Here is a 24360-nt window from a genome sequence, read left to right on the forward strand (position 1 = left end):
TACATTCAAAGTATCTGAAACAATACCTGGAACGTGGTAAATATTCAATCAATGTTTTCCAGTATTTTATCTAGCAATAAAAAGCTGATGAAATATTCTGCACATAAATGCAAGTGTTAGAATCAACTTGCAAACTTCCATCAAAAAATCCTGCAGGGATTTTGATTGGGATTGCATCAAATCTATAGATCAAGGCAGAGAGAAAGGGCATCTTGATACTGAGTATTCCATTCCATAAATATGATAGATCTCTCCATTTAGTAGGTCTTATTTCATTTTTTCTCAGCAATGTTTTATAATTTTCAGCTTTAAAATCTTGCACAAAAAAAAATCTTGCACATATTTTGTTAAATTTATATCTAAGTATTTCGCATTTTGTGATACTGTAAATAATATCATTTACTTCAATTTTCAGTCCTGCGTTGCTGGCATGTTGCATTTTTCAAGCATGCAACCTTTCTAAACTCACTTTGTTTTAGTAGCTTTTTGGTAGGTTCTTTGGATTTTCTACGTAGATGAGCATTTCAATCTCATAAAGACAGTTTTGTTTCTTCCTATCCAATCAGTATGCCTTTTATTAATTTTTCTTGCCTTCCTGCTAGAAGCTGGGACCTCCAGTACAATGTTGAATAGAAATAATCAGAGAAAACATACTTGTGCTGTTCTTGGTCTGAGGGGGAAGGCATTCAGTCTTCCGCCATTATGTTTAGCTGTAAAGGAAATTCCCTTCTATTCCTAGTTTTCTGATAGATTTTGTTAAAAACTGGTGTCGAATTTTGTCAAAAAACTGTTTGCAACTATTGAAATGATCTTTTTTTTTTCTTTTTAAATCTGTTAATATGGTAAATTACATGGATTGGTTGTCAAATGTTAAAACAGCCTTGAATAAACCCCACTTCTTCATTGTGTAATGTCATGTTCATATGTTACTGGATTCGATGTGCCACCGTTTGTCAAAGATTTTTGCATCTATGTTAATGAGAGATATTAGTCTATAGTTTTCTTGTTATATCTTTGTGTGGTTTTAGTATCAGGATAATGCTGGCTTCATAAAATGTGTTGAGAAAATTTTGCTCCTCTTTTATTTTAAGGAGTCTGTATAGCAATGGTATTATTGCTTCCTTGAGTGCTTAGTAGAATTTATCTGGAGTTTTTTGGGAGAAAGAAGGTTCACTATGAAAGCAGTGTCCTTCATAGCTATGAAGTTATTTTGACTATCTGTATCTTCTTCAGTGAGCTCTTAGTAATTTGGGTCTTTCAAAATTTTCCTTCCAATTTATCAAACGTATTGGCATAAAGCTGTTCATAATATTCCCTTATTATCTTCTTAATGTCTGTATGATCTTTAATGATGTCTCCTCTTTCATTCTTGGTATTGGTACTTTGCATTTTATCTCTCTTTTCTTATCAGTCTGACTAGAGGTTTATGAATTTTATTGATCGTTTCAAAAAACCAGCTTCTAGTTTGATTTCCTCTAATTTTTTTTTCCATTTTCTGTTCCATTGATTTCACCTCTTACTTTTATTGTGTCCTTCTTTCCACTTCTTTTATAAAGAATTTATTTATTTATTTGACAGAGAGTGTACAAGCAGGAGGAGTGGCAGGCAGAGGGAGAGGGAGAAGCAAGCTCACCCCCCTTGTATTTCAAATATAAGCCTTTAATGCTATGCATTTTCATCTAGGGGCTGTGTATGTGCATCCCACAATTTTTGATACAATCCGCTCTAAGTATTGTCTCATTTGTTTTGTGGTATCTTCTTTGACTGGTAAGGCTATTCTTTAAATCACTCATGGATCCTGCCTCTATTTCTCAGCTAATTCAGAATGCATATGACAAAGAGGCGTGTATAATTAAGATCCTCCACCCAGGTACAAACCAGGATCAAACTGTGAAGTTAGGCATGATGGAAAACATCTAAGCACTGAAGTCCAGTGGATCCTATATACCTCATGCATCAGAATCACCTAAGTACTTTTTTTAAAATTCAGATCTCTGAGAAAAATAAAATAAAGTAAAATATAGGCCCTTGAATTCTATCCTCAGAGATTCTAATTCAGTATATTTGAAGTGGAGATAAAGGAGTCTACATTTTAGGATCTATATTTAAAAAGTACTCAAGAATAATTCCTTGTGGGGATGCCTCATTGGTGCAGCCTATTAAGCATGGGACCAGCTCAGGTCATAATCTCAGGGTGGTGAGCCCCCCAGCATGGGGCTCCGTGTGCTTAAGCATCTGCTTAAGATTCTCTCTCCCTCTACCTCCCACCTCACCATTCTCTCTCTCTCTCAAATAAATAAATAAATCCTAAAAAAGAGTAATTACCTAGGGCACAATGACATTGAATTAGATTTGAAAGCCCTTGTTAGGGTATAGAGAGAAAGCATTTTCAGCAACTCCTGGACTAGATAGAGTGAGGAGGGAGAAGCACCTACAGTGCAGCATTTAAGGAGCCTCTCACTCCCAGGGTATCGGGCGTACTTGCACACATCTGAGAGTGAACGCCACCTTGAATTCTGTGTCCTTCATAGCTCTCTTGCCTGATCCTAACCCTGGTTTTCAGCACTCAGAAAAAGTGCAAGTGTAGACAGGAGCCCCTGTTCCGCCTGATTCCCCATCCCACCTCACTCACTCCCAGGGTGGCTCTCCAAACCATCCCAATAGAACAGTGGGTTACATGTTTGCCGACCTTGGATGAACTGTTGTTGCTGGCCCTGCATTCCAATCTAATCCCAGCACCCACATTCCTATCTTATGCCTCCTTGGTGACCACATCTCAGCCTTGTATCAACATCTCCTAAAAAGTAAATACCCAACTCTTTGTCCTAACTTGAGAATGGGTTTCTTCCAAGTCTGTTTATAAGTCAGCTATTTGGGATTTGAAGGATTTCAGTTTTAATTCTGAGGATAATGGTAAGCCCGTTGGGAAATCATGGAAGAGTTGTAAGCAGGCGTCTTAAATTCCACACGTTTGTTTAGTTGGTCTTTTGTTTTGAATAGCTTAATCTCACTGTTTTTCTCTTTGCAAGCTTTGTTTGCAATGACTTTATTTTTCTAGAATCTTCAAATGTGAACATTCTTTGAATGCTTTGATTAACGATTTCCGAATGGTTTTGAGAAAACAGTGAAATAAAATTTAGAGGACTCACTCACAAAAATGTTCAATGGCAATGTAAGACCCTTAGACTGATTTACAAAGTAGTTCTTCAAAGGCTCAAACATTTCAAAAATCCGCTTGTTGACCACCAGGAAAAAGAGAAAACACATACTGCCATGTTAAGTATTTTTAATTCAACAGCAGTTTTGTCATAAAAACTTTGTATTTCAGTTACTGTAGCATCATATAAATAGAAACATTTGTAAATTTTGACAACCTCGTCTTCTGTTTTCATTGGTAAAAAACTGCAGCTCGCATATACACAATTATTATTTACGCACGCGCCTTGCCTAATTCCAAGTACATTTCAGTTCCATGAACTTCTTAATTTTAGCAAGAACATTGTTTTCACCATGATGTTGTGCTGGCCCCAAATTTATATTTTATCCATTACCCTCAAGACAAGTCATTTTATTTGCAGTTGCCGAACTTTTTAAATCAATTTACTATGACTTTACTAACAATAGTGGCAGGTGTCTCACCTTTCACTTTTGAATGAACCTTCAAAAGCTTTATTTCATTCCATGAATTGAATACAAATATCAAACCTTAATTGGAATGAATTAATTTTCTACTTGAGGCAGCCAAAGACACCAATATAAAGCGTACCATTTAACTCTTTGTGAACTTCTTCATGTGCTGGAACCAACACATTGACAAGAACAATGCGTCACTTTTTGTACATGTACAAGAAACCTCGGAATTAAGTTTGGCTGAATTAAGCTCAGCACAAAGAGAGATGTAAACACCCTCAGATGTAGTCAGGAAGGACCCCTGCCCTGGGCTCTGAATCTTAAGGGCCCTGCTTATCACAAACACAAAAAAAGTAAGTCCATTTAAAAGCTCGCGGACAGCTCTCTCACTCAAGATCCAAACCCAGTGCTGGTCGACTGGAGAAGAAAACTCTCCATATCCACACCCAACTAACACCTCTCACAGCTCAGGAATCTCTTCCCCACAACTCCTTCCCAGTGTTCCAGAAACAGAAAGCAACTGCATCCAAATGCTGTTGCTGAAATCAGAGACAGAAGCTGTTACAGAATGCAAGGAGGACCTGAGTGGTAGAGAGACTTACATAAGAGAAAAGACAAATTGATTAACTTGTCAACTATCTCCCTGCAGCTAACAAGAAAGCAGTAGATTGGTGCAGAAGCAAGTATTATTTCCAATTAGTGCTGAGCATCCACTGACTTGCTTTTCTTTTTGTTCTGCTTCTTGCTTTCAAAAGTACTAGTGATTTAGTATGTACCTGTAATATCTTCTAATACTAAACTCATACTAAAATTGGTGTGTGTACATACATATATCCATACATATATGTCTTATAGTTTTCTCTATTTACATGTAAACAAATATAGATCTAGCTAAACCATAAGTGGAGCATGCTGCAGTCTTTAAATTACAACTAGATGGACAATGAACCCTAGAATTGTGAATAGTTCTGTTTTTATAAAACTCCTTAATACAGTTGGATTTCACTTTCAATTTCAGACTTTAGTTGAATGTTGACCTTCATTTAATTTTGATTTAAAAAGTTGATGATATTCATTAATTATAACATATTTTTCCTTTAATTTTAATTGATGGTTTTGACAATTTCGGGAGATAACCATTTTTGAAAACATGAAAAGTAACTTGATTTTTAATTATTTTTACTTTTAAATTTTTTAATTGATTTTTTTAGAGAGCACGTGCATGTTCACTTGTGAGGGATGGGCCAGAGGGAGAGGGAGAGAGAGAATCTTAAGCAAGTTCCACACACAGCACAGAGCCTGATCTTGCGACCCTGACATCATGACCCGAGCCAAAATCAAGAGTCAGACTTAACTGACTGAGCCACCAAGGTGCCCCAATTTTCTATATTTTAAGTTCACTTTTATTTACATATTTAGATAAACATATATTCAATTTTTATACATTTTTAGTATAATTGGATTTCATTTTTTAAATCCTTTAGATCTTTAGAAATAGAAATTGTGGGAAGATCTCAAATAAAAAAAACTGATTTTGCTGAAATGAAGAAAAAAAATTGTGGAATCAATATAGAATAATTCGTGAATTACATAGTACTTTACTTTTACTGTTCATCTAGACTTTGCTAGCCCATCAAGACAACATTCAGACATGCTCAATATTTAAGTTTAGTCATCTTTGAGTTCTTGCCAACTCCATATAAAAACCATAGCTTTACACATTTCTTTGTCATAATGAAGGTATTTTGTCAAGGTAGAAGCATAGAACATATTTTATTTAACACTTTGCTGGCTTGATTTATACCTTGTAAATATTTAAACCTAATGGAATGTGGGCCTTCGCTTGTCCTCTTGCCTGAGGCCCACAAATGTCAGGGGCAGCCAGAGCACACTGTCTGCAGCTGCAGATGGTAAATCACCATCTCCAGGCAGTCTCCTCACAGGGACAATTCCCTTCTGAAGTGGATGATCGTGCTTCTTCAGCAGCTTTGGGTCTCCTGTTTTCCACATGGCCAGCAACACCGCTATGGCCTCCGTGGCAGGTGTTAAAGTGCATAGACACTGCAGATTGTGCACTCAACCTCAGCGTACTGGAGAGATGAAAATTCAGTACTTACTATTTCATTTAGCATTCCCTTAAGCTCACAGATACCGAAAGGGTTTATTGCAACAACACCAAAAAATAAATAAATAAATAAGCATTAGCAAGTAATACAACAAACAAGGGAATAGACATAGGTTCTCACTGTACAATAAGCGACAAAGCCCCTGTAGCAAAAGCACTGAGCCTACTCTCTCTATATGCCACAGCTCAGCCTCCTATTTCCTGTACATATACCACATATACCTAACCTATGCTGTCCCGCATTTCCCACTGACACTGCCAAGAAGTGGCTTCTCAGCATGAGTCACTGCAGCCGCCTGGCACACAAAGAGGTTGGCAAGGACAGGAGCTTCAAATATTCCACCCCCCCCCCATACCACCACCACCTGAGACCGGAAGGGCTTGGATCCCCCCAGCTGCTGATGTCTGAACCCACTTGATCTTATCAGGGAGCAGCCTGCATGCTCCCCTTCATTGAAAGACAAGTGTTAGCCAGCTTATATCTAGAAAGGGGTGGGGAAAGAGAGGTCTCACTGGTCTTATTCCAGATGTAACTGCATGATCCAGTGAGACCTCTGTAGGATGCATCTCACTACCAGACAAGACCATGACAGAGCTGGAAGTCCAAGAGGGAGGGAGATCTACTGACTTCACTCAGACTTATTTTCATGCTTTGCAATTTTAATAGTTAATTTAAAAATGAAAAACCTAGGACTAATGCTAACCTGGGCAGAATACCGGGACAACAGGTGTAGATCGAGGCTGTCTCAAGCCAATTGGCACTTAGAGTCATTCTAAATATTCCTCCTCTGATGATTCTCCAGGTTGCAGCCAGAGTGGTCTTCCTAAAACATAACCCTGGTCAGGTCAGACTTCTGTTTATAGCTTTTCCAGTATTCTCCACTACCCTGGGGTTCAAATCTGAACCCCTTGATGCAACAGGCTATCTGGAGTTTGCCCACTTCAACTTTGATCACCTCTGCCTACATCCCTCTACTGGACCTGAATTGAGTCTCACCTGATTTCCCCTCTTCTTAGAGCATCCTTCCCTCCCCCATGATGTTTCTTTGGCTGCCTCACAATTATCCATCTCTCAAGGTGCATTTTTAGCCATCCGCTATTTGGGTAATATTCCCTGACCTCTTCCAGTCAGGCCATCCATCCCCTGTTCCCCCATTATGCACTTTGCACATGAGGTTTACATCACCCCTTGGAAACTTTCTGTTTATCTGTCCCTTCCACCTCATCTGTGAGGACCCTGAAGACAGATACCTTGTCATCTCTACATCTTCAGCACTCATACATTACATTAGTCTAGATGGAGTTGTGTTGGGCTGGACACAATTTGAAAATAAATATTTAGAGCCAAAATATGGAGAAATGTCAATGGCTGGCTGATGGAATTATGTTTTGCTAGATGGCTGATGAAGATAAATGGGGAGATTTTGAGCTGAAGAAGACATATTGATAGTATTATTCAAGGAGAACCAGTCTGGAGGTGTATAGAGGATGAACTGAATTTCCGCTCCTGCTCACATGCTTCCCACCAATAATATGCCCAGTAAACATCCTCGCATTCCCTCTCCGTTCACTCCATCCAAGCCTATCAAAGTAGTGAGCGTATGAGGATATGGAAGGCATTCCTAAGTCAATATTCTTCATTTTAAATAAGTAACTGTTAATATCCTTACTATATAAACAGGGAATTCTTGTAAATAAACATGGAAAATACTATCATCAATTGAAAAAAAAAGGAAAGGACATAAATAAGAATGTCACAAAAGAAGAAACTGGACTAAGTAACCAAAGAGACCACAAATTAAATTAATAAGGAGATGACTATTTTGCCTATCAAGTTGTCAGAAATTATAAAACAAGTAATAGGCAGCATTGGCAAGGCTTTAGGAAAATGGCACTCTTATACATTAGATATAGGAGTGGAAACTATCACAGGGTTTCTGAGAAAAAAATTCAGAGATGAAGTTCAAGATATATTGTACCAGACATTGCGAATAATTTTAATCACTTATAAATTTGGAAAAACTGAATGGCCAACAAAGGAATAATCAAATCATGATATCATTTTGTAGTTAAGTCATTTTATAAAAGTATATTGGAGATGTGGGGCATTTAATATTCCTATTATAATGTTTAGTTTAAAAAATAGGATATGGACACATGGCAAATGGAACAGTCACTCAGAATGCATGTTTTGGCTGAATGTCAAATGGCTGAGTATTAAAACTGATATTTGGCTGAAAATGAATCTCACCATCACAGAATGAACTTCTGAGATACAAGAATAAATCCAAAATTTAATTGCAATTACAATTTTGTTATAAAAATTTTTGTAGTCAGAAATTTTAAGTTGCCATTATGGGATGGCATGGTAATTTGGGGTAATCAATAAATGTTCTCTTTTGGCTGAGGTTGGTGGAAAAATGAGATATTTTCAGGTAACTCATTTTTCTCTAATGCAATCTCCTCTTATTTTCATGCTCTTTATATTCTTCATTATGTAGGGATTAGGATGATATCTCATGAATATTATTGTATGTGATTTGGGAGTTTCTCCTTACATTATTATTTAGATTTTTGTAAACATTTGTTGACTCAGAAAGGATATAATGAGGTCCCTACAGTTACAAAGCTAAGACACTCTTCTAATATTCCTATTAACTGTACGTTTATTCCTTTTTTAGCTTTCTTAGAGTTCTTAATCATTTACCTAAAACTAACAGATCTTACAGTCTTGTAATAAGAAATAGATTTCTGAACTTCACTGAGTAAAATTTCAATACAAAACACACATAAGATGTTCATTTCAAGTTATATCTAGTATACTTAACTGTATTTGAATGAAAATAATCAAAAAGTAAATATGACTAATATGCCTTCTTCATATTTCTGATATGGCTGGGTCTTGCTTTGTTCTTTTATCTAATCTGATCAATTCTGCCTTTCGATTGGGGTAGTTAGACCATTTGCATTTATTTATTTTTTTTTTTAATTTTTTTTTTTTTTTTTTATGATAGAGAGAGAGAGAGAGAGAGGCAGAGACACAGGCAGAGGGAGAAGCAGGCTCCATGCAGGGAGCCCGATGTGGGATTCGATCCGGGGCCTCCAGGATCGCGCCCTGGGCCAAAGGCAGGCGCCAAACCTTTGCGCCACCCAGGGATCCCCGACCATTTGCATTTAATCTTATTATTGATATAGTTGTTTTTAAATCTACCATCCTGCTATTCGTTTTCTATCTGTCCCATCTGTTCTTTGTTCCTTTCTTACTCTTTTCTCCCTTCTTTTGGATTGAGTTTTCTTATGATTCCATTCTTTTTTGTTTGCTCATTAGATAAAACTCTTCACTGTGTTATTTCAGTGTTTGCTTTGGGGTTTATAATGCTTATCTTTAACCTATCACAGTCTGCTTTCAAGTAATATGCCACTTCACATATAGCATAAGAACCTTACAAGAATATACTTCCATTCTCCACCCCCACCCCCCCACCATGTGGCCTTTCCAACTCGGAATCTATAAAATGCTGTGTCTGCTTATCTGTTAATTCCTCCTCCATTCTTCACTCAGCTTCACACACTCCAATAATACATCCTTCCTCCTGATATACTCTGACCTTGTGAGATTAAAAAAATCCTCACTGTGTGAGGCTGAATAATGGTCCCTAAAGATATCTCCACCCTAATCCCTGGGACCTATGAATATTACCTTACATGATGAGGGACTTTACAGATGCGATTAAGCTAAGGATTTTGAGATGATGAGATTATCCTGGATGACCTGAGTGGGCCCTAACTATAATTACAGGGTTCCTTGTAAGAGGCAGACAAGAAGGCTAAAGGAGATGACAGAAGCAAGAGGTTAGAGGGATGTGAGGAAGGAGGCCACAGCCAAGAAATGCAGGTGACCTCTAAAAAGTGAGAAAGGCCAGGACAGAGATTCTCTCCTGAAGTCTCTAGAAGGAATGTGATCCTAAACAACACCTTGACTTTAGGTCAATGAAACGGACTATGGACTTCTGACCTCCAGAGCTATAAGAAAATTAATTTGTGTTGCCTTTTGTTACAACAGCAACCCAATATTAATATACTCATTACACTGCAATTTTGAAATATTCCATGAAGCTGCTATGATGTATAAGCACGTTTCTATCAGAAGACCTAAAACCAAATCTTAACTGCAAGGCGATTTGTTCTAATAGACATTGGATGCCGTGAACTGGAAGCCATTCACATTCTCAGGAGTAAGAGAAGTGGTGACTGTAAGTGTACAACAGGCTAGCAGACATTCAAGGAGGAAGTATATACAAGATTGTTAATTCTGTTTTGAACCTACATGACTCAACAATTCTGGTTTAGATATAGTACACCAGTGTCCTCAGGAAAATAAAACTCAAAACTTTAAAAATATTTATTATATGGTATTTCTGTTTTTATGATAAAGTTGCCAGTGGCCTTATTCATTTATCTACCTTGCTTTCTTACAACAACCAAATTTTTCTCATCTATAACACTAGCAATAATACCAACAGGACTTCTTTAGTTTTAATATAGGTAGAGACAAAGGATGGCAGAGGCCTACGTGATTTATTAGATACTGTATACTGCAGTCCTTGGCTTTTCTGAATTTCAATATGGATTGTAAGCCTGTATTGTTATCTGTTTAATTAGCATGTCATGATTTTGATAATAGTTCATTTTCAGCCACCTTCCACGAGTGGACTCTAAAAAACCCCTATTTGGCATCTGTACCTATCAAGTTTTACTTTTCAGTCAGCTTTCATAAAGATAGGTCTTATGTGAGGTAAAGTAAAATGTTCTAAACATGCAATTATTTGTATACGTTATTCCCTTAATCAAACACTGTATCCAAAATTAATATATCCCTAGGCATCAGAAGTTTTTCAAACTTAAAAGTGCTCCATATTCAGGAATGTAACTTTGCTATCAAATTTAGTTTTTTTCAGAATAGATCACACATTTGGATAATGAGCATATTTAAGTGTCATGTGTTCCAGCACCAATAAATGCCCATACATGGGAACGTTCTAATTGTGAGTATTTCTAAACTATCTCTATTTTTCCTCTTTCTTCTCTAAATAAACAGTTCTAAAAATCCACATATATTTAGTGTTTATCTGTAAACAAATCATACATTTTTTTCCACTCAATTGTGAGGCTTTCATTGAAAAGCATGTAGAAGGCAGTGTTCATATCAACCTGATAAGCATTTTACCTGATGGAGCTTCATGAATATAAATGCTTACTAAGTGATTCACAGCTCTGTTGTTTACATCCATCTGTATGTTTATATTATTACATGTCTTATTCAGCCATATGTAAATAAACACACAAAAAGGAATTTCTAAAAGGAAAAAAAAGGAGGAAGTATAATTTTGTCAGGCCACAAGGAGCCAATGACTGGCATGTCAGTGACGGAGACTAATTCTGGGGCTTCTCATGGGCCTCATAGTTCTCTCAGAATGTCTGATTAATGCTCCAGTTTCTGTCAGCCACCACATTTGAGAGCCAGCTCTACATAACTTTTCAATTCAAGAGCCCACCACAGTCTCCCTCTGGATTGTTCTGTGTCAGTTCTCAAGAGAGATGGTCTGATTACGCCAGCCCAACTTAGGACTCGTTGTCCCTCTGTTCAGTTGTCTGCTCCCAGCCTCGTCAGCTGAGGCCAAAGGTCACACAGTACTAATGTGGCTGTGCTGGCCTTCCCCTTCCATGAGGGCAGTTTCAGAGAAGAGAGAGTTCAGTTGGCGCCCTAAAATGGGCCTGTCACATACCTGTAAATAAATACAGAATGAAAGGCCAAAACTATAAGCCCTATTTTCTTTGGATGACTTTTCAGCAGGTGACTAAGTCCCAGAGACTTGGAAAAAGGAGTAACATTTGTACAGCACCTCTTGGAAGGCAAGGAAATTGGGGCAATAATGAGCAATTCTTAATGTAATGACTCACCTTGGCTGACATGGAAAGCAGCTTGAAGAGAGAGTATTGATGGGGGTGTGTGTGTGGGGGGGTGCGGATAAAAGAGAAAGGGGGATATAAAGGGAGAAGAATAGAAAAGGTAATGGGAAGGAGAAGACTAATTGTTGAATGGCTATTCTGTGCCAGACGGTGTGCTGGGCACTTATCACAAGTTCTCCGGTATTATTGGTTTGACAAGAAGAGGAGAGAAGGAAAAACTGAGAAAAGAATGAGAAAGTTTATATTGATTTTTTTCTCCCCACCAACAGTGAGTGCGGCTGCTTGTTTCCCCACAGCTTGGGATCTTCTTTGAGGACTCAGGATTTTTATATTATCTGTAGAGCAAATCTCAGTTACCAGAAAACCTTAGGTGATGAGCAAGTTCTTCCAGTTTTAAGCACAAACCATTTTTTACATTTTAACCAGTTCACACAGATGCGTCTCAAGCCTCCTGACAAGCAGAAGGAGCCGGACTTGAAGGGCTCGGTGCTGCAGTGACACAGCTGCACACGCTCCTCAGAATTCATAGCACTGCACTCCTGAAAGAGATGCCAACCCCAATGGGAATTCTGCCGAAACTTGTTTCATCACTTGAGCTTAAAATACTTTGAGATCTTACTACCTACTGGCTTGCATTTTCTACCTCTAAACATAAGCCGATCTTTCTTTATTGATTTGGGACTTGGGAAGAATTGTGACTTCTTCCAGTTGTTCTCTTCTTTATAAAATGAATGCCCTCCGAGTCTATTAGCCCAACTCTAAGCGGCCCCTAATTGCTGGGCCCTTTGAGTCCTGTGACTGCTTCATAATTTTCCTCTGTGCTCCCCTTCCTCCGCATTATCAGTGGGGCACACCTTGCCACCCCCACTCCACTCCCACCCCCGGTGAATGAATGTGCTCTTCCCAAAACAACACCTCCAGTGTAGCTACCACCTGTCACCCTACAGTGTGGTTTTCATTGACTATGGGGGGTAGGAGTGAGGGCAGATAATTACACGGACAAGAATTGTGTGTGAAGTCCAAACCAAAAAGCTCCTGACTGAGGAGCTGGGAAGCTCTCCTAGGCTAGAATGCATGAGCTTTTGCGTACCGATTGAGTGATATCTAGTTTAGCCACTCAGAGTCCTGTTGCACCAACTTATTCGTTCTTGACCAAGTTCCTGAAAGGTTGGGTTGCTACATTACTGCATTCATTTGAGGTGAAGTGTTATCATAGTATTTTGTTCATACACATACTAATACATGCATATCACACACAACAAACTACTTAAGCAACGAGGAGAAAGAAAGGAGCGAAAAGCAACATTCCGTTCTAGATAATTCAGAACAGGTACAGCATAGAATACTCCAGAGTTAAATAGCCAAAATGTCCCTAAGGGGAAAAATTATATGTATTTTATACACATATGTGAATTTTTAATATATATATGTATTAAAAAATATATATATATGGTTCTCAAGTTAGCTAGAAAGGAATTGGTTCATTGCCCACAGCATAAGGTCACATTTTGAGGCAACCAACTGATAATGCCAGGAAAGCATGTCGAAGAAGCACAAGCCGGCTGTTTTCTATCTCTTTCTCAAACAGAGCATTTGATTAACCTTTTTATCTGAGATAAGAGAATCAATTACATGAATATCCTGCTGCATGTGTACCTACTCACAATATAACCATTTAAAAATCTTTATATAAGAAATAAGATGATTTCTGCACTCATGAGTCTAGACGTAATTTTGTTAATTCATTCTCAGAGGACATAGTAATTAGTGCAATATTTAAAGCGACAGGAAATAGTAATGAAGCTTTGGAGTTCTGGCGTAAAAACAGCATAATGACTAGAATATAAAATTTCAAGTCTTGGCTTCTCTTCCCTGTGCTAAAATCTCCACGATTGAGTTTGTAGATGACTTTCGTTACATTAGACAGACGTCCCCAGTTTGCATCTCTATCCGTTCCATAATTGGTGCTATTTTCAGGAGAACTTTGTAAAAATGAAGACATTCATTTCAGATCTATACTCTTCTAATATTTTTGAGCTTCCGTTTCATGTCAAGTACTGGGCAGGTACTTTAATTCTCAACAAGGATGGGCACTAATACCATCTCCATTTTACAGCTGAACAAACTAAGGCTCAGAGATGTTTCGGTCGATTTCCCAAGAGACAAAGCTAATAAATCAGGAGCCGGCGTGCCACACTAATGTCCTTGAGCTCAGTGACACTACTTTTACTAAATAAAAAGTAGAGGCCCGCATTTCCCTTACATTGTTGTAGCAGAGTCTCTACTAAGGCTTTATCTCTGTATACTTTCAAAATTAATTCCACCTCTTGGGCCTTTATTCATCTGTATTATTATTCTCTCGTCATTTTCTCTGGGCCAACAAAGTATTTTTAGTAAATATGAGCCACAATCTGCTAGATCCAAGAATTTATAATTTTCTCTGTGATGTGCCAAGTTCTTCAGAATCTTCCTTTCATTGTGAAAGTGTTGGTTTTACCCTTTCCAAGTATAAAGATGGTCATCCCAAGACCGAACTTTATAACCCACTAAAAGAAAATTGATGGAGTCTTCATTTGCTGAAGTACTAAGCAATCCTGGTCCCCCATCAGTTCACATGGTCATCAAATCTCACCATGAAAGAAGTTGACTGTTTGGACAGTTTCATCTGACTTAAAGAATCAAAGTGATAGGGATCCCTGGGTGGCGCAGCGGTTTGGCGCCTGCCTTTGGCCCAGGGTGCGATCCTGGAGACCCGGGATCGAATCCCACATCGGGCTTCCGGTGCATGGAGCCTGCTTCTCCCTCTGCCTGTGTCTCTGCCTCTCTCTCTTTCTCTCTCTGTGACTATCATAAATAAATAAACATTAAAAAAAAAGTTATAAAGAATCAAAGTGATAGGAACATCTAGTTCAATCCCTTTGCCTCATCTCTTGTGCTTTTATACAATTTTTATTTAAATTGTTAAAAAAGTGTTTTGAGCACAGTTGACATACAACATCACATTAGTTTCAGGTGTACAACATAGTGTTTTGGCAAATGTCTCTATTTTATGCTGTGCTCACCTCCAGGGTAGCTACCACCTGTCACCCTACAGTGTGGTTTTCATGGACTATATTCCTTCTGTTGGGCCCTTTATCCCCATGACAATTTTTAAAATTTCCTGTCTTCATCATTACCATGCTTCCCTCTCCAAGTGACTCTCCATAGAAACAAAGAGCTCTGAGGAACCTTGACAGAGAAAGAAGCCAAAGCCCCCAGAGCTGTCTTTGGTGTCACAAGTGGATGTGAGAGCCAGTCCTGCAGTTCATGCCAGTCCTCTCTCTTGCTCTGGGCCTCCTTGGCTTTGCCTCATCCCCACCAGTTTGCTCCTGGTATCTGGCTTTGTTTAGTCTCCCTGTCAACGTGCTCGCGTGGAAAGCCGTGTTCGCCATTTCCCTGGCAGAAATGTCCTCCAGAGTTCTCATAGGTACTGATTTGCTTCTCTTCATGATACTAAAGCACCGCCCTACTGGTGTTAACTTTCCAGATCATCAGATAACAAATTGAGTCACCTCTGTGTTCCATGTGGCTGGGACACCCAGTTGCTGACTAATGAGAAATTCAATGAAGGGCAGGGAGGCAATTTCGGAGCAACAAGTCAGAGGATTCTTTGGTACAGTCGTGCTTATACTTATCAGGTCAACACAACCCGCCCAGTTGCAAACACCTTACGAGGAAAGAAGAAACGAGAACTGCGTCTAGCTCTCACCAGTCTTGTTTCGACTTACACATCTTTCCAAAATTATAAACTAAAATGGAAGAAGGAATGAGGGCAAGGAGAGAAGAGTGATTACCTGAGAGTATAAAAGGAAGTTGAAAGCAGAACGTCAAGTCCAGATTTTTGACACTCCCCAGTGAAGAGCTGGCTTTCTTCCTCTACGTAAGCAGGCAGGCTGCTCCGAGCGGTTGGCCACCTGTGAAACATTGCCCCATGCTGGGTTTTCATCAGGAAAAACAAACACAAGCCAAGTTTCCTCATGTGTAAAATGTAAAACACAACCTGTACTTCAGAGTGCCGTGAGCATTGTGTGATATAACAAACACGAACACGACCCAGCACAGGCCTGACACAGAGAAAGTGCTTCTCGAATGTCAGAGCCTGTGGTAGACCTGGAGCCACACTGCCCAGAGGCCCCTCCGGTGAAGAGCTGATGGCCCCCACCTCAGGGAGCACCATTGGCCTCTCCAGGGACCAGGGGGGGCTGCAGACACCCACACCCTGCAAAGCCAGGGGTAGAAAGGCCTGGCCATTTGGGCCCAGCATAGAACAACTTTGATGGGCCATTTAGTCACACAGCTCCCCGTGGGGGCTGCCCTAAGCTGTCACTGGGCCTGCTTCGCAGGCCGACTTCTCCCTCTGTCCACTCCTGCTTCCTTCCTTTCCCTTCCACAGGCGTTGACTCCAAGGACACAGTTAATAAACATCCTGCCCACTAACCGGTCTCAGAGCCTGCTTCCCGGACAATCCAACCTACAATAGGAAAGTATGGGAAAAAATGAATAGTTGCAATTCGGAGTTGAAAATAGTGATTAGCTCTGGCTGGGACTAATACAGCTTGTCCAAATCTATTACTAAAGGATTTCTAGAACACCAGAAAAATACCCCTAAAATGTATGAAGACTTTAAAAAACTAACTCCAGTTAGTATTACTTGGCAAATGGGCCTAGGAAATTAGGAACTGGGAAAATTGACAACTTGGAAAAAAGCATTTCCAGATATAGGCTTCGCTTCCTTTATCTACCAGTTAACTTTCAGATACATTTGACAATTAAATGCGTCTTTTTTAAAATATGGGAAAATAGATGGGTGACTAGCCGGTTTCTGCCTTTTATGAATTTTTTGATCAATTTTCACACGATTTTTAAATTCTAATTTTGTGGGGCACCTGGGTGGCTCAGCGGTTGGGCGGCTGCCTTTGGCTCAGGTCGTGATCCCAGGGTCCTGGGATCAAGTCCCACATCAGGCTCCTGTGGGGAGCCTGCTTCTCCCTCTGCCTGTGTCTCTGCCTCTCTCTGTGTGTCTCTCGTGAATAGATAAATAAATCTTCAAAAAAAATAAAATAATAAAACAAATTTTAATTTTGTATATTTTTAAGAAACTTAAAAGATACAAAAAGACAAAGGGGCACCTGGGTGGCTCAGCAGTTGAGTGCCTGCCTTTGGCTCAAGTCGTGATCCCAGGGTCCTCCCCACAGGGAGCCTGCTTCTCCCTCTGCCTGTGTCTCTGCCTTTCTCTCTGTGTCTCTTATGAATAAATAAATAAAATCTTAAAAAAAAAGACAAGTAAAACTATAACAAACTTCTATAGCCCCATCACCCAGAAGAACAACTCTTGATATTTTATAATGTTTGCTTCCAGTCACTGGTTGAAAATTCACATGCGTGATGTTTTTATCACTTTGAGTACTTGAATGCAAGTAAGCAGAAAGAGTATATTCTGGTTATTGGATCATTAAAGCATAGAAGGAACATCTGGAGACTGTCTCATAAGACAGGCAAGAACAGGGTAACCAGACAGTAGAGAACACAGCCTAGTTATGGCACAAGAACAGTCTTATTAAGGCCACTGCTGGCCTTCTACTTCTGTACATCAGGTACCCCCAGCGTTGGACTCCTGAGATGGCAGTTTCAACCCTAAGTAATTATTCAACTCTTCCTCAATCTTGACATCACTCTCTCAAGATTCATAGTCCATTCAAATGGCCTGGGTCACACTCCAGCTGCCAAGATTGAGGAGAGGGTATATCTGACCCCCTTGCAGACGCAAGACCCCGTCATCCAAAAAAAAGACACACAATAAAGGAATGTCAGTTATTAAGCTATTTTGTTCTCAGCTTCAAACCCTGTTTCCTGTACCACTTTATGATGTGGAAGCTGAGACTCTGTAAACCAAGTTTCTCCTTTTGCCAGCTGCTCCCTATATTGGCCCTGCCAGTAGAGGACTCTAGGATAAAACTAGAAGTCTGGGGAAGAAACAAAAGTCACTGCTTCTTCCTATTTACATCCTGTGCCTGTCAGCATTAATCTAGTAATGCTTCTTCACCGCAGCAGTGGTGATTCATGCCAGTAGTAGTAGTGGTGGTGGTGGTGGTAGATTCTAGATTGCAATTTTTCCAACACTCCCAGAACAAGCTTATCAGGTTCCCTTTGAGCTCCAAAACACCAGTATCAGCCTATAATAAGCTCCCACCTCCTCAGAAGTATAAGTCCACACCCCATGGGGTCTCTCCTCCAAGCCATTAAGTTTTAAAAGTTTCAACCTTTTTCCTTTTGTTATTTCATCCTTAGGGGTGGTAGCTCTCAGGGTTTCCTCCTCTGTAAATTAATTAAATCACCATATTTTTTATTCATTACTGTTGCATTATTTGTCTTTTTTCTTATTGACTTATAAGAGCTCTTTGTATATTCTGGATACTAATCTTTGTCAGTTTTGCTTTTTTTTAATTTTAATTCCAGTGTAGTTAATATACAGTGTTACATTAATTTCATGTGTACCATATAGGCATTCAATGATTCCATGTATTACTCAATGCTCATCAAGATAAGTGCACTCTTAATCCTATTTCACCCATTTCCCCACCCACCACCCTTCTGGTAAACATCTGTTTGTTCTCTATAGTTGAGAGTCTTTTATTTTTTACTTATCTCTTTTTTTCCCTTTGTTCTTTTGCTTTGTTTCCTAAATTCCACATATAAGTGAAATCATGTGGTATCTGTCTTTCTCTGACTGGCTCATTCTGCTTAGCATTATACTGTCTAGATCCATCCATGTTGTTGCAAATGGCAACATTTCATTCTTTTTTATGATTAATATTCCATTGTATATGTATGTATGTGTATATCTATCTATCTATCTATCTATCTATCTACACACCACTTTTTTTTTACCCAGTCATCTGTTGATGGACACTTGGGCTGCTCCTATAATTTAGCTATTGCAAATAATGCTGCAATAAACATTGGAGTGTATATATCCCTTTGAATTAGTGTTTTCATATTCTTCGGGTAAATACCCAGTAGTATAATTACTGGATCATAGGGCAGTTCTATTTTTAATTTTCTGTGGAACCTCCATACCGTTTTCCACAGGGGCCGTACCAGTTTGCATTCCCACCAACGGTGCACGAGGGTTCCCTTTTCTCCACATCCTCGTCAACACTTGTCATTTCTTATGTTTTTTTATTTTAGCCATTTTGACAGATATGAGGTGATATCTTAATGTGGTTTTGATTTGCATTTCCCTGATGATGAGTAATGTTGAGCATCTTTTCATGTGTTTGTTGGCCATCTGTATGACTTCTTTGGGGAAATGTCTGTATGACTTCTTTGGGGAAATGTCTTCAGCCCATTTTTTTAATTGAATTAGTTGGGGGTTTGGGGTGTTGAGTTTTATAAGTTCTTTATAAATTTTGGATACTAACCCTTTATCAGATAGGTCATTTACAAATATCTTCTCCCATTCAGTAGGTAGTCTTTTAGTTTTGTTGATTGTTTCCTTTGTTGTGCAGAAGCTTTTTATTTTGATGTGGTCCCAATAGTTTATTTTTGCTTTTGTTTCCCTTGCTTTAGGAGACATATCTAGAAAGTTCTTGCTATGGCTGATGTTAGAAAAATTACTGCTTGTGCTGTCTTCTAAGATCTTTATGGTTTCAGGTCTCTCACTTAGGCCCTTAATCCATTTTGAATTTATTTTTATGTATGATGTAAGAAAGTGGTCCAGTTTCATTCTTTTGCATGTAGCTGTCCATTTTCCCAGCACCATTTGTTGGAGACTATCTTTCCCCCATTGTATATTCCTTCCTGCTTTGTTGAAGATTAATTGACCATATAATCATGGGTTTATTTCTGGGCTTTCTAGTCTGTTTTGAATGCCTACTATTCATCATATGGCTTTTAACATCTTTATGATGTCATGTGCCAAACAGATACTTTACATTTTGAAGATTTTATTTATTTGTTTGTTTTATTTATTTTGAAAGAGAGAGGGGTGGGGGGCAGGGGAGGAAGTCAGAGGGTGAGAGAGAATCTCAAGCAGACTTCGCACTGAGCAAGGAGCCCAACAGGGGCTTGATCCCACCACCCTGAGATCATGACTTGAGCGGAATTAAGAGTTGGATGCTTAACCACATGAGCCACCCAGGCACCCCCAGGTACTTCATTTTGATACACAAATTTATTAATCTCTTACTTTATGATTTGTGCTTTTTATGTCTTGTTTTTTTTTAAGATTTTATTTATTTATTCATGAAAGACACAGAGAGAGAGAGAAGCAGAGACATAGGCAGAGGGAGAAGCAGGTTCCATGCAGGGAACCTAACATGGGCCTTGATCTCAGGACTCTAGGACCATGCCCTGGGCCAAAGGCAGACACTCTAAAGCTGAACCACTCAGGCGTCCCTATGTCTTGTTGAAAGAAAAAAAGAGATAAAGGAAGGGAGGGAAAGTAGAAGGAGAGGGAGGGAGGGAAAGTAGAAGAAGAGAGAGGGAGGGAGGGAGGGAGGGAGGGAGGAAGGAAGGAAGGGAACCTAACCTAAGACCATTCACTCATTGAACAAATGTTTATTGAATGTCTGCTTTGTTCTATTATTACTTATAGTAATGAATTAGACAAGGCTTCTGCTCTTGTTTGTTTTTTTAAAAAATATTTTAATTATTTATTCATGAAAGACACAGAGAGACAGAGAGGCAGAGACAGAAGCAGGTTCCATGCAGGAAGCCCAGTGTGGGACTCGATCCTGGGACTCCAGGATCACGTCCTGAGCCAAAGCAGACACTCAACCGCTGAGCCATCCAGGCGTCCCGGCTTCTGCTCTTGTGGAGCTTACATAAATATGGAATTTACTGTCAGGGAGTGAAGGTGCCATGAAGAAAAGTAAACAATCCTAAGTGGTTGGAGAGGGACAAGGGAGCTACTTTACCTAGGGTGATCAGGGGATGCCACTCTAACCAGAGACCTGGGAGGGTGACGGAATGAGCTTTGCACATATCAGGGGCAAAAGCATTGCAGACCAAGGGAAAAGCCAGAGAAGAGACTCTGGGATGGTAAGGATGTTTGAAGTGTTTGTGGAACAATCAGCAGATCAGTGGGGCCGAAAGTCAGAATTTGGCAGCCTGGGGCAAGATGTAGGAAATGGGGCAAGACATAGGAAACAAAGCGAGAGAGAGGTGAGCAGGGAAGGGGCCACCTGGGGGCCTTTGCAGAGAGGCAGGAGGAACCTGAGCTTAGCTACAATTTAGAAGGGTCACTGTGTTCTGCGGTGCAGAGAACAGGTGGAGGGAGGCCTAAGGGAAACCAGGGAGATAAGTTGGAAGGGACAGCCGCGTCCTGGTAAGAGCTAATAACTGCATGTGCTGAGGTCATTAAGATGCTCTTCTTAAATTTTCTTCTCTTTTAGGGCACATTTGTTTTGTTGTTGGTGGTGTTGTTTTAACTTTTAGGACTTCAATGTAGCAAAGTTTATTTTGGGATATGATGTAGGGATCTAATTTTCCCATTTTCCCATATGGAGAACCAATTGTCCCAACTGTTTATCGAATATGGTTGGTCTTTTCCCAATTCATTTGTGAAGCAAGCCAGTTTATACATCACTGACTCTTTTTAGAGGGGGCGGGGTCTCTCCTCTGTTTCTTATATTAGTTTGTCCCTTCCTGTTTCAAAATACCATTTGTTTCCGATTGTTGGAATTTTGAAATATGCCTTGATTGCTGGTAGAATGGGTCTCTCCCTCCCCCACTGCCATCTTTTGTTCTCTTCAAAATTATTTAAGATTTATGTGTGCTGTCATTGTTTCATATTAATTTAAGAACCAGTTGTTGAGTTCTCAGAATAATCCTGTGGAGATTTTTGTTAATTATACTGAATTTATAACTTACTAAGGGGAAAATTTGCAACTATAGACTACTGAGGCCTCCTAAGTATAAATGTAGCAAACTTTCCATGTATTCAGGTCCTTCAATAAAGTTTAAAACTTTTCTTCATAAAATCCTCCCAGGAGCTTTCGAATTTGTACTGCTGTTATGAACATCTGTTTTCCTTTGGAGTTTTCTATTGGTTCTACTGGTGACAAAAAAACTATTTTTAGCATCAAAAAAAAAAACCTCTTATCAAGCATAAAAAAGGCAAACAAACAAATAGAAAAAAACTGGGCAAAGGACACGAACAATTTTCAAGAGAAACACAAATAACCAATTAGCATATTCAAGTGTTTCAGGCTAAGCAATCAAAGAAATACAAATTCAAACAACCCTAAGATAATCATTTTACACCTACCCAAGCGGAAAAGTTTGTTTTCACATTCTTGTGCTTACTCTATGTTAAAGACAAAACTAACAGCCACTCTCCTGCTCTGCTGGCGAACAGTGTAACTGAGGGAATGGAATGTAGTACAATGTTTAAGAACTTTAAAAAGTCTTCATTCCCAGTCCTTGGGATTCTGACCCTAGAAGGTCAAAGATCAGTAGAAAACAAAAGCTCATCAAAGAGCCATCTCTGATAACAAAAGCTTGAAAGAACCTAAATGTCTGACACCAAGGGGAATAGTTAAAGTACGGTGTGGCCACTGGATGAATTCATGCAGCCATTATCATAACCATGTTTGAAAAAATCTTTAATGGCTGAGAAAAATGCTTATGATGAAATGTTACATGAAAAAGGAAGATGAAAAACTGCCTATCTCCATTTTATATATATATATATATATATATATATATATATATATATATATATATAGCAAACTAGACTGGAGAAGAACCATCAGAATAGAACAATATTTTATCTCTGAAGAGTAGATCACCAGTCCTGTGATTTTGTTGCTGTTGTTACACCTCTCTGTATACCTACAATTTCTACAATACACATGTGTTATTTTTTTAGAATTGGGACATGAAACCATTAAATAAATACTAAATGATCAAAACTGCTACAAGAAATGGGAAGTTTCAAAGGGCCTACCTTGAGTTTTCAGTTCACTTTTAAAATGTCTGGTTTGTTATACGAAGTGACAGGTGACGGGCACTGGGGGTTATTCTGTATGTTAGTAAATTGAACACCAATAAAAAATAAATTAAAAAAAAAAAAAACGAAGTGACGGATAGACACTGCCCACGGGCAGACTGTTCTCTGCTTGAAAGCGCACAACGTTGGATCTAACAGTTCAGCTCCTAATGAGAAGGGGTCCACCATCGTAAGCCCCAAATTAAAGCAAATGCAGCGGTGAGGGCCGGGAGCTAAATAGTGTAGGACCCGGGAATTTGTGGCTGTGTCTTAAGATGCATAGGGTGTCTTTAAACGGGGAACTCTTTATAGTTCTTGAGGATATATACTGTTCACTCATCTACTCCATAAATATTTACATGCATATTTGGATCTAGATTTTAACATAATGTTGGCATTTTAAGAGAGACGAATTTGTCGTGATTTTTGCAAAAACAAAGGCGTTATTTCTAATGTTTATGTTGTGATTCGGTCTGGTGTCCAAGCCCAGCATATCCCTGAATATAATCACACCCACAACCTTTCTGGGGAATGTAATCCACTGCTGCTTGCCCTTGCAGCCAGGAAAGATTTCAGAGTATCCTTTTACACTTACGTGGAACTGCCTACCAAGATATTTTTATCGTATCCTCAAAACCACTCATCTCCTTTTCATTTGCCTTTCATACTTATAATAACTTCGACTCTTTCCTCTTTCTGAAAACAAGGAAGTTCCCTTGATATTTGTGTATTTATTTTGCTAGGAAACAAATTGGAATTAAGCCCACATTTCTATTCAGTGTCAATAGAGCTCAGAAAGAGACCAGTCTCCCCCTAGGTTTAGGCCTCTTGGTCAAATTTACTCAGCTTCCCAGTCAGCAATCCATTCCACTCACAAGCCCTGGGCTTCTCCAGAGAATAAATAACCTAGGCCCGGAGCTCTGTGACTAATCATGTTTGCCCAGCCCTCACCATTCCCTCATTAAACAGCTTTTAAAATTCAACTTCCTCTGTCTACCAGTGGACAACTGAAGTACAGAGACTCTCCTCCCAAAGTTCAGTCTAAAATGGCAGCATCCGGGGCACCTGGATGGCTCAGTGGTTGAGCGCCTGCCTTCAGCTCAAGTCGTGATGCTGGGGTCTTGGGATCGAGTTCCGCATCGGGCTCCCTGGAAGGAGCCTGCTTCTCCCTCTGCCTATGTCTCTGCCTCTCTCTCTCTCTCTCTCTGTGTCTCTCATGAATAAATAAATGAAATCTTTAAAAAATAAAATTAAATAAATAAATAAAATGGCAGCTTCCTCCTGTCCCCGCCCCTGGCCATGTGCATGGGCATGCGTGCACATGTCACTGTGCCCTGAGTCCTCACTGAGCATGTGCCTGACTAGAAAGACACCCTCCTGTCTGTCCCAGTCACTAGTAGTATGCAGTAGTGTCTCATTCAAATGAGAGGCCCCAGCAGGCAAGCACCCAGCAAAGAGGGCCACGTAGGACCTTGATGCTCTCAAAAAGAGGCCACTTACATGAAGTACCTGGAGACACAAAGTGCCAGGTGGCCAGCAGGGGCTGGGGGCAGGGGGAATGGGCAGTGAGGGTTTAATGGGGACAGAGTTACAGTTTGGGAAG

General features: G+C 39.5%; 1 long non-coding RNA gene across 1 annotated transcript in view; it reads right to left on the reverse strand.

The window, feature by feature from the left end:
- Positions 1–15563: 15563 nt before the first annotated feature.
- LOC140628381 (uncharacterized) overlaps positions 15564–24360 on the reverse strand; it is a 30258-nt gene continuing 21461 nt past the window's right edge. Inside the window, exon 3 of the long non-coding RNA XR_012026641.1 lies at positions 15564–15678. This is a non-coding gene — a long non-coding RNA (uncharacterized lncRNA). The remainder of the gene's footprint in view (positions 15679–24360) is intronic.

This window comes from Canis lupus, chromosome X, assembly GCF_048164855.1.
Source record: "Canis lupus baileyi chromosome X, mCanLup2.hap1, whole genome shotgun sequence".
NCBI lineage: Eukaryota > Metazoa > Chordata > Mammalia > Carnivora > Canidae > Canis > Canis lupus.